Below are 11,406 nucleotides of genomic sequence, written 5' to 3'. Positions count from 1 at the left end.
TTGTTCCTGTATAGTTTCTGTCCTTCGAGTTACTTTGTTTTGGTTTCTTCCATGTTAAGAGGCTCTTCTGATATTGAGTGCATTATTTCTCTACCGCTGCACAAATTCTCACAGACTTAGTGGCTTAAAATACCACAAATTCATTATCTTACAGTTCTGGAGGCTGGAAATCCTAAAATCAGGGTGTTGGAAGAGCTGTATTCCTATGGAAGCTCTAGAGAATGTTTCTCTGATGTGCCCACAATCAAGCTTTTTAAAAAGTCTGTTTTGGAGCATCAGCAATGGTTACAAAATACTTGCTGGTCTCCAATTTCCACAGGAGTTAGCAATGGTGAAACCATGCTTACATTCAGCTTTCAGTTTTTACAAGACTCAGACATACTTGAAGGAGCCCTTTTCCATCTTGGCAGCCTCCCCCTCAAATTTTTTGATGGTTCTTTTGTCAATCAGATGGTGGGCTTGCCTGAATCTACATGTCCAGTGACGGCAGTGTTGATATGATCCTTTGTTTTTCCCATTTTGGCCTTAACCCCTTTATGCCAAAGGTTGCAAATTTTGGGTGGTGGGGGTTGGGGGTGGAATCAGACCTTGGCAATGACTTTGAGCAGGATATAAATAACTCCCACAAGCTTAGCATTCCAATAATGGAACATTAGGCATAAATGGGTTAGTTTAGTGGTGGTTTTCACAATACATATATTTTGGTGGCATATTTGTTATGAATAAAGCTCTCACAGTCACCTTTTGGCTGGGACTGATACCCTTGACTTCTTGTTGGCTGTCAGCAGAAATTGCTCTGAACTTTTAGAAGCCACCCTCAGGTCCTAGCCATATGGCCCTCTTAAACATGGCAGTTTACTTCTTCAAAGCCAGCAGGAATTTCTCTCTCCAGCCTACTAAGAAGGAGTCATATTATATAACATAATCACAGGAATAATTATTCCATCACCTTTGCAATCTAATGCAACCTAATCAAGGGAATGACTATTCCATCAAATTCAGATTGCAATCACACTCATGGGGAGGAGATTTGCCAGGGTGGGTGCTCCAGAGGATAGAAGTCTCGGAGGTCAGTACAGAATTATGCCTAAAACATCATGCATTAGTTTGAATCTTTCTTTTAGAAAAAGAAGTTAAAGATTTAGAATGGAAGTTGAGCTCCTAAATTTTTATTGCTACCATTTCTCAATACCTTTAGAAATCAGTAGCTAAGAACATGATAAGGGAAGGAAAGTAATGTGTATTGATTACCAAATATGTATCAGGCATTGTGCTAGGTCCTTGACATTACAGTTTATTCAATATCAGAAAAGAATTACATTTGAACCAAGGAGGTACTATAAGAAACATGTAACCAAATCAGAGTATTCTTAATACTAGTAAGTGCAGGTAAGAAAATTAGGCAATAACAATCATCATTAAGTTGAAAGGCTAAATCTAGTATTTTGAAAATTTCCTAAAAGTATGATTGGGTATGATTTTGATGGTCTTGGAAAACAAATACTCTACATTTCCCAGTGAAATTTGAACATTTTTTCTTTTTAAAGCAAAACAGATTTTGGTTGCACAGAATTTAAAACAGACTGTAGCTTATGTAACTAAATATAATGTCCTAAAATATTTTCTCCTAAATCATGCTGCACATATTTTATTAATCTATGAATAAAATCTATTCCAGGATGGCACTGCACATATTTAATCATGGTCAAATCTTTCTTCATCTAGAAGATCCAATATAGCTAATATTGCTTAGAAAATAGGAACTACAGAAAGCTTTAGAATTAAGAAACATTTTAAACCACATTTAAATTCAAGTATTGTTTAATGCAATTTTTATCCTGAAGCATCAAGATGGAAATACTTTGTCCAGAGCAATCAAAATTAAAACATCAAATAATTTCAGTTTTTCACATAATTTTATTAAATATTTAAAGACTTGAATTAAGGTCTCTGACAATACAATAGTGCTAGAATGTATTTAGCAAATTAAAAATACGAGTTGAAAATTAACTCAAAATAATGACAGCAATTTTTGCTAATTCTGTTACTAAACAAATGTGGGCTACTGAATGTAACTGAAAAACTACAAATATAAATTAGTCGTATATTATAGAAATAACTGACTCATAATATACAAACACCCAAATTATTTCACCTATGTAAAAAATTTGTTTTATTCATGAATAAGATATCCTAAAAATAACATATGCTTAAAGTCCAAAAGAGATTTTTTCTAAACTCATAAATCATAAAATTTTGAAAAAGCAATTTGGCCTAAAATGCTCCATTCTTGATCTCAACCCAGATAAGTATTTTGGAAAACTGGAAGAAAAATTGTATTTCATAGTTGTTTCAGGTATCTCAATGTGGATGGGAAAAGGAGATATTTTTCTCATTCTTATTTGGGCATTTTGTGCACTTATTCACACATGGCACAAATTTAAACTTTGAATTGGCATGTACAAAATCCTCTATGAGGAAATCACAGTCTAGATATAAAAGCTGGCAACTTCTGATTTCTGAAGCATAGCAGAACATTTGCAGTGCCCAGCTTTCATTAGTGGTGAACTAGGCATTCATGTCGGCCAAATTTTGTACTGTTATCCAAAGCTTAATTGAACAGGCACCAGCAAGTGAGACATTTGAAAGCTTCTTACAAGGAAGCAAACTAAATAGTATACATTCCTATAAGATAAAATATATATAAGGATCAGAAGCTGGAGTAAAAAAGAATGATGTCCAGTAATGGCAGACTAGGTAGTATCCATCAACTCTCTCACTGAATGAAAACAACCAGAAAAGCTTGGCAAAACAGTCCAGGCGCGGTGGCTCAGGCCTGTAATCCGAGCACTTTGGGAGGCCGAGGTGGGTGGATCACCTAAGGTTGGGAGTTCGAGACCAACCTGGCCAACATGGCGAAACCCTGTCTCCACTAAAAATATAAAAAATTAGCTGGGTGTGGTGGTATGTGCCGACAGAGTGAGTATCCATCTTAACAGAAAAGAAAAGGAAAAGAAAAGACGGAGGGAGACAGAGAAATAAAGAGAAAGAGAGAAAGAAGCTTGGAAAAACAAAAACAGCTGCTCGGGGGAGAGAGAGAGAGAGAGAGAGACGGGGGGGGGGAGAAGGGAAGGGAAGGGGAAGGGGAAGGGAAGGGGAGAGAGAGAGAAGCTTGGAAAAACAAAAACAGCTGCTTGAAAGCATCAGACTGCTAACAAAGGAGTGAAAAATTACAAAACTGTGAAGAAGTAGACTTAAACAGGTAAGCCTAGCATTTGGGGTTGCTACCCCCTAGGGATATCTGCTGATGAAGTAGATCAGAGGGGAGAGAGGTTTCAAAAGACTTGCAGGGATAGGAGACAAAAATGACTTCAGGGCCCACCAAGGAAAAGGGACCCTGGTCAGCACTCCAGGTTTTGGACTTGAGATCTTCCCCACCACAGTGCGAGTAACAATGAACTAGAATCTGGAATTGAATCCAACTTCAAAATCTCAAACCCTTTCTGGATTAAAGTGATCGAGGATCATAAATACCCCTACCCATCTCCCAAAAACAAAAGTAAATCCTTTCTGAAGGAAGAGAAAACATCATCCTCCCTCGAAGTAATTCCTACTATTTCTCCCATCCAATATCAGCATACAAAGCCACCACTGCCACCACCAGGTATACCAGGAGAGAAGTCAACATCATGAAAAACAAACAGACCCATAGGAGAACCATATGATCAACTTATCAGACACAGGCTTTAAAATAACTGTGTCAAACTGAAAAAAATATACTGAAATTGAGAATTCAATAAATGGATTTTTAAAATTAGACACAGATGAAAAAAGTTGATAAACTGTTATACAGGTCGGAATTCTGGCCAAACACAGTGGCTCATGCCAGTAATCCCAGCACTTTGGGAGGCCGAGGCGGGTGGATCACCTGAGGTCAAGAGTTCAAGACCAGCCTGACCAACATGGTGAAACCCCATCTCTACTAAAAATACAAAAATTAGCTGGGTGTGGTGGTGGGCGCCTGTAATCCCAGCTACTGAGGAGGCTGAGGCAGGAGAATTGCTTGAACCCCGGAGGCGGAGGTTGCAGTGAGCTAAGATCATGCCACTGCACTCCAGCCTGGGCGACAGAGCGAGACCCTGTCTCAAAAACAAACAAACAAAAAAGAAGTAAATTCTTGGAGTGAAGAGAGACACAAGAGTAGAAAATACAGGAAAGTATAGAAGAGATATAGGGAATTAAGCAAAAAGACCTAATAAATGTTAAGTGGAATCCCAGAGGAATGAAGGCGAATGTAGCCAAAGCAATATTTGAAAATTGTTGAGTTTTCTAAAACTAATAAAAAATATTTTCAAGTCATTAAGTAATGTTGAACAGCTCATGTGAACAACGTTGAACAATCATATATGCTGACATCATCAGCATAATCTATGTTGTAGGAACTCCCTAAGACAATCCCCTATCTTCAATAAATTGCAAGTGAAGAAAGAGATGAAGTAGAAACCTGGAGTCTAAGAGAGTTAAGAAACAGACCATCCAATCACAATATGTGGACTCTAACTGGATATTGATTCAAACAATTGCACTAGGAAAAAGCCACTGTGATATCCACAAGACAATGGGGAGCTTGAACAGTAATCGAAAATGATGATATTATTAGAGAATTACTGTTTTTGTCTGTTCCATTTTGGTCTGACAATGATTTTGTGATTGTATTAGAACAAAAGTTATCTTTTAGAAATATTACATATTTACAGATGAAATGGCAGAATGGAATTTGCTTAAAATAATACAGAAGTGGTAAGTTAATGGGGTTATAAATTAAAGGCAATTTGCCATGAATTAATTGTCCAAAGAGGTGATGGATGTGTGCCAAGTTCATTACGCTTTTCAATTTACTTTTGCCTGTGTTCAAAATTCTCCATAGTAAAGTTTCATACAATTATTAGTGAGCTTGCTTTCCTTGCTTATCAGCCAGTTTCATAACCCACCCCTTTTACTCTAGCTTTCAAGACAGGGTAGAACTAGAGAGAAATGTCAATATGCTTTAATTTTATAAGAGGAAAAGCTTCAGAAATGTAAGACTTCCATTGTACCTAACAAGTTTAACATGTTAAAGAATTTTAGCGACATGGAGCATGATGCAGGCTTAATGTGCAATCTTTTCATTAGTTTGCTCCATTTTATTTGACAGCATCCATTACAGTAACTTTTCAATGTGCCACACTTCAAAATAAACCCAGGCAAAAGTAACAACCTACGATTTTATTTTTCACTAATAATTAATTAAATTTATTTATTTTTGAGACAGAGTCTCACTCTGTCACCCAAGCCAGAGTGCAGTGGAGTGATCTCAGCTTACTGCAACCTCCAACCCTCAGGTTCAAATGATTCTCCTGCCTCAGCCTCTCAAGTAGCTGGGATTGGGCATGTGCCACCACGCCCAGCTAATTTTTGTATTTTTAAAAGAGACAGAGTTTCACCATGTTGGCCAGGCTGGTCTTGAACTCCTGACCTCAAGTGATCCACCTGCTTTGGCCTCCCAAAATACTGGAATTACAGGAGTGAGCCACTGGGCCTGGCCTACTTTTCATTAATTTAGACTTGGCCTGTTCCAAATTAGGTATTTTCCCCATACCATGTATTCATCATAGTATAGTATCTAGAGTTTCAAGTTAGATTTTTTTTTTTTTTTTTGAGGTAGAGTCATGATGTCACCCAGGCTGGAGTGCAGTGGCACAATCTCAGCTCACTGCAACCTCCGCCTCCGAGGTTCAAGCGATTCTCCTGCCTCAGCCTCCCGAGTAGCTGGGATTACAGGTGCCTGTCACCACGCCCAGCTAATTTTTGTATTTTTAGTAGAAATGGGGTTTTACCATGTTGGCCAGGCTTGTCTCAAACTCCTGACCTCAAATGATCCACCCACTTTGCCCTCCCAAAGTGCTAGGATGACAGGCGTGAGCCACTGCACCCGGCCAAGTTAGACCTTTTTAATACTCTCTCTAAAATATGCCTTAGCACCACATTCTAGAAGCTTAGAAACTCTGCTATAGGGGAAAATTTTTGCAACATATTCATCTTAGAAACATGAATAACGCTTTCAATCTAGCTCTGACTCCACTGAGTAATGAAAGGGGGTGGATACACACACAGATAACATAAAACACGAGCAATCACATTTAAAAGATAAAGTACATTTTTTAATAATTTGTGGTGATTTGATATATCCTGTATTACAGATACTATAGATTAAAGATTCTATCTACAGTACTTTCTGAGAGTTGCTACATGGGAATTCCAGAGGAACCTTGTAATGTTTATATTCTTTGGAATCTGTATCCACAAGTAATTGAATTCATTGTGGAAACCCAAATAACTCTTTCAAGTATTTAAAATAAATTTGCCAAGATGAAAAGTGATTTCTGGTCATGTTTTCATTCCTTTCCAAGTATATATGTAAAGAATTTTTCATTAATAAGGCTTTACATACAATCATATGTAAGCCATGAGCTGTTACTTCCTGCTGATAGCTTTAAACTACTTAAGCTTTACTTTCTTATTAAACACTAAGGAGAAAGACTCTTCTGAGGCATATAAGAGACAGTCACCTTCTGGCCTTTTGTGGAAAATTTAACAGCCAAATTTTATCTAACTTAATAATAAAATCTATACTCAAGTACTCAAATTTGTTATCATTATTATTTTTTTTTGCCGAGATGGAGTCTTGCTCTGTTGCCAGGCTGGAGTACAGTGGCGCAATCTCGGCTCACTGCAACCTCCATCTCCTGGGTTCAAGCAATTCTCCTGCCTCAGCCTCCTGAGTAGCTGGGACTACAGGCACTCGCCACCATGCCTGGCTAATTTTTTTATTTTTAGTAGAGACAGGGTTTCACCATGTTGACCCGGCTGGTCTTGAACTCCTGACCTCATGATCTGCCCGCCTTGGCCTCCCAAAGTGCTGGGATTACAGGCGTAAGCCACCGTGCCCGGCCAAATTTGTTATTTTTAAAAGAAAGGAATCATGGCTGGGCATGGCAGCTCACACCTGTAATCCCAGCACTTTGGGAAGCTGAGGTGAGCAGATTACTTAAGTCCAAGAGTTCAAGACCAGCCTGAGCAACATGGTGAAACCCTGTCCCTGTCTCTACAACCAAATACAAAAATTAGCTGAGAGTAGTGGGGCACACTTGTAGTCCCAGCTACCCAGGAGGCTGAGGTGGGAGGAACGCTTGCAGTGAGGCTGAGATTGTGCCACTGCAGTCCAGTGCAGCCTGGGCAACAAACTGAGACCGTGTCTCAACAACAACAAAAAAGCCATGATCTAAAACTACTAGGTATCAACAGATGAATCATCTAAAAGCATTGCTTTTTAATTATCCCTTTGCATGAAAATCATCAATGGGCCGGGCGTGGTGGCTCACGCCTGTAATCCCAGCATTTTGGAGGGCTGAGGCAGGCAGATCACCTGAGTTCAGGAGTTTGAGACCAGCCTGGCCTGCATGGCAAAACCCCATCTCCACTAGAAATACAAAAATTAGCTGGGTGAGGTGGTGTGTGCCTGTAATCCCAGCTATTCAGGAGGCTGAGGCCTGAGAATTGCTTGAACCCAGGAGGTAGAGGTTGCAGTGAGGTGAGATCGCACCACTACACTCGAGCCTGGGCAACAGAGCTAGACTCTGCCTCAAAAACAACAACAACAAATCATCAATGATTTACCAGTGAAGATATACTCAACCTCCTTAACTTGAAATTGGCAGTTCTTCCCCATCTTGCTCAACCTTAACTTCTGAGTATCACATTAAAAACTACATCCTAGCCAATCTAGATCCCTAGTTCTCCAGACATATGACAGCTACTCACCAACTGAATGTCAAACTCTGGAAAGTGTTGTTGCTACTTCAACAAGATGCATCTGCTTGGATGCTCCTTCTGGCTTTGCTGCAGATATTCAGTGTTTGCTTCTTTACACAGGCAAATGTTGCATTTCCCTACCATGGCACCAGGAGGCTCTAAAGGGCTGAATATGGCTGTACTTGGAAGGCCAAGGAAATTCTAGGAGCATGAAATGAGGTGGAACAATCTAATTCTGCTCTCACCTGACTACAGTGTAAGCCACCTGACTAGAGCTCTACACCTGACTATAGCAAAAGAAAAACGCCAGGCCGGGCGGGGTGGCTCACGCCTGTAATCCCAGCACTTTGGGAGGCCGAGGCGGGCAGATCACGAGGTCAGGAGATAGAGACCATCCTGGCTAACACAGTGAAACCCTGTCTCTACTAAAAATACAAAAAATTAGCCGGGCAAGGTGGCGGGCGCCTGTAGTCCCAGCTACTTGGGAGGCTGAGGCAGGAGAATGGCATGAACCCGGGTGGCGGAGCTTGCAGTGAGCTGAGATTGCGCCACTGCACTGCAGCCTGGGCGACAGCGAGACTCTGTCTCAAAAAAAAAAAAAAAAAAAAAAAGAAAGACGCCAATAGGAAATGACAGCAGAAAAAAGTCTTACTTATACTCAACTTTCTTTATTTTCCCTTCTCCTTTATGGTAACTGAAGGCTTGGTGAATGAGATAATTACACACAGTTTTCCTATAATGTCTCAGGCTAATCGTTATTTCCTAGAAAGTCTCTGGCCAATTCTCAAATTTTCTAAAGATGGATAATAGCTCCAAGAATTATACTAGCGGGCTATAGCTGAAATCGTTTTGATCTGGTTAGTCTCATATCAAAATTACTTTCACATACTTAGTAAAACTCATTACAGGTGAAAGCTACTGAATGAAAGCCTAGTAATAGTTGTAAAAGAAAAAAACTTGAAAAAAGTTTTCCTTATCATTGCAATTATTTTTAATTAAGAAACAGCAATGACAAATAATTGCTAGTTATCACTATCACATAATAAAAATATTTTAAAAATCTGGGGTGTGATACACTGAAGTTATGAGAAAATATATTTGTCTGTAGTCTATATTCAGTTGAACAGACTTTAAAACTGTGTATTAAAAGCTCTTTGCAGCCGGGCGTGGTGGCTCATGCCTGTAATCCCAGCATTTTGGGAGGGCGAGGTGGGCAGGTCACCTGAGGTCAGGAGTTCGAGACCAGCCTGGCCAACAGAGTAAAACCCCATCTCTACTAAAAATAGAAAACTTAGCCAGGTGTGGTGGCATGCACCTGTAATCCCAACTACTCAGGAGGCTGAGGCAGAAGAATCACCTGAACCTGGGAAGTGGAGGTTTCAGTGAGCCAAGATCACTCCACTGCACTCTCCAGCCTGGGTGACAGAGTGAGACCCATCTCAAAAAAAAAAAAAAAAAAAAAAAAAGGGTCTTTGTAGGCCAGGTGCGGTGGCTCACACCTGTAACCTGTAATCCCAGCACTTTGAGAGGCTGAGATGGGTAGATCACTTGAGGTCAGGAATTCAGGACCAGCCTGGCCAACATGGTGAAACCCCGTCTCTACTAACATACAATAATTAGCTAGGCATGGTGGCAGGCAGTTACTTGGGAGGCTGGGGCAGGAGTATCTCTTGAACCCAGGAGGCAGAGGTTGCAGTGAGCCGAGATCGCACCACTGCACTCTAGCCTGGGTGACAGAGCAAGATTTGCTCTCAAAAAAAAAAAAGACTTTGTAGATTTAAAATTAATCACATAATTAAATCTGATTCTGAAAAGTACAACAGCCTAGTGTCAAGGCTGTCCTACAAATTACCAAAAAGAAAAGAAAATGCTAACCCATACACATACTTTATGTGCTTAAATAACCATTTTACACCTAGTACCAACCTAAAAAAGAAAATACCTGACTAAATATCTGTGAACAGAAAAAAAAAATTTCATTTAGAAACCCTTAAATGGTTAATGCTTTTTAAGCTTTTAAATCAATATGGATTTCTAGCCCAACAAAATAAAGAATAAATGAAAAATGGCTTTTAAAGACACGCCTGTACAGAACACTGATACTTGTTGGTGTCAAATGTGCAATCCAATAGCATAGACACAAGGACACAGAATTCATTTGCTTCATAACAATGCTGAGTTTCTTAAAATATCCCATGCAGAACCCATTATAATTTCTGACATAAAATTTAAATGGTAAAAATTTTTAAAGTACTACAAACTCTAAATCTGAATTTTGAGTAGCAAAAAAGGTAATTACATACCACAAACACCGAAAGGCAACAGTTAAAGAGAAGTAACATTTACTTCGCGCCAGGAAAATGCACTGACCTAGCATTTTCCTACATCCCTCGCTTAATCCTCACGTTGATCTGATCATGATCCCCATTTTACAGATCAAACAGGGGCCCCAGGAGACTGAGTAACTTGTCATCGAGCCAGTCTCGCTCAAGTCTGTTTTTAAACACTATACTACTTGCTTCTTTTCCTTTTTTTGAGAGAGTCTCACTCTGTCGCCCAGGCTGGAGTACAGTGCTGTGATCTCAGCTCACTGTAGCCTCTGTCTCCCAGGTTCAAGCAGTCCTTGCGCCTCAGCCTCCCAAGTAGCTGGGACTACAGGCGTGTGCCACTATGCCTGGGCCTTACTTGCTTCTTAAATAGAAAGTTACTCCACAGAAGCCAGGTGCAGTGGCTCACGCCTGTAATCCCAACACTTTGGAAGGCCAAGGTGGGCGATCACCTGAGGTCAGGAGTTCGAGACCAGCCTGGCCAACATGGTGAAACCCTGTCTCTACTAAAACTACAAAAATTAGCTGGGCGTGGTGGTGGGTGCCTGTAATCCCAGCTGAGGCAGGAGAATCGCTTGAATCCGGGAGGCGGAGGTTGCAGTGAGCTGAGACTGTGCCATTGCACCCCAGCCTGGGCAACAAGAGCGAAACTCCGTCTCAAAAACGAAACAAAGCAAAAAAGTTGCTCCACAGAGAATGTAATGGAAATTAAATATCAATATACAGTTGCCCATGGAACAACATGGGTTTCAACTGTGAAGTCCACTTACACACAGATTTTTTCCAACCAAATTTGGATTGAAAATACAGTATTCCCAGCCAGGCGCGGTGGCTCACGCTTGTAATCCCAGCACTTTGGGAGGTTGAGGCGGGCTGATCACGAAGTCGGGAGATCGAGACCATGGTGAAATCCTGTTTCTACTAAAAATACAAAAAAATTGTCCAGGCGTGGTGGAGGGCGCCTGTAGTCCCAGCTACTCAGAGAGGCTGAGGCAGGAGAATGGCGTGAACCTGGGAGGCAGAGCTTGCAGTGAGCCGAGATCGCGCCACTGCACTCCAGCCTGGGCGACACAGCGAGACTCTGTCTCAAAAAAAAAAAAAAAAAGAAAATACAGTATTTTCACAGGATGCAAAATCTGCTTATGTGCAAGGTGGAATTCTCCCATGCATGGGCTACACACAGGACTGAAGGAGTTCAGTGTGTGCAGATTTGGGTGTACGTGAATGG

Source organism: Nomascus leucogenys, chromosome 18, assembly GCF_006542625.1.
Source record: "Nomascus leucogenys isolate Asia chromosome 18, Asia_NLE_v1, whole genome shotgun sequence".
Classification (NCBI taxonomy): Eukaryota; Metazoa; Chordata; class Mammalia; order Primates; family Hylobatidae; genus Nomascus; species Nomascus leucogenys.
Note: the sequence above shows the minus strand (reverse complement) of the source record.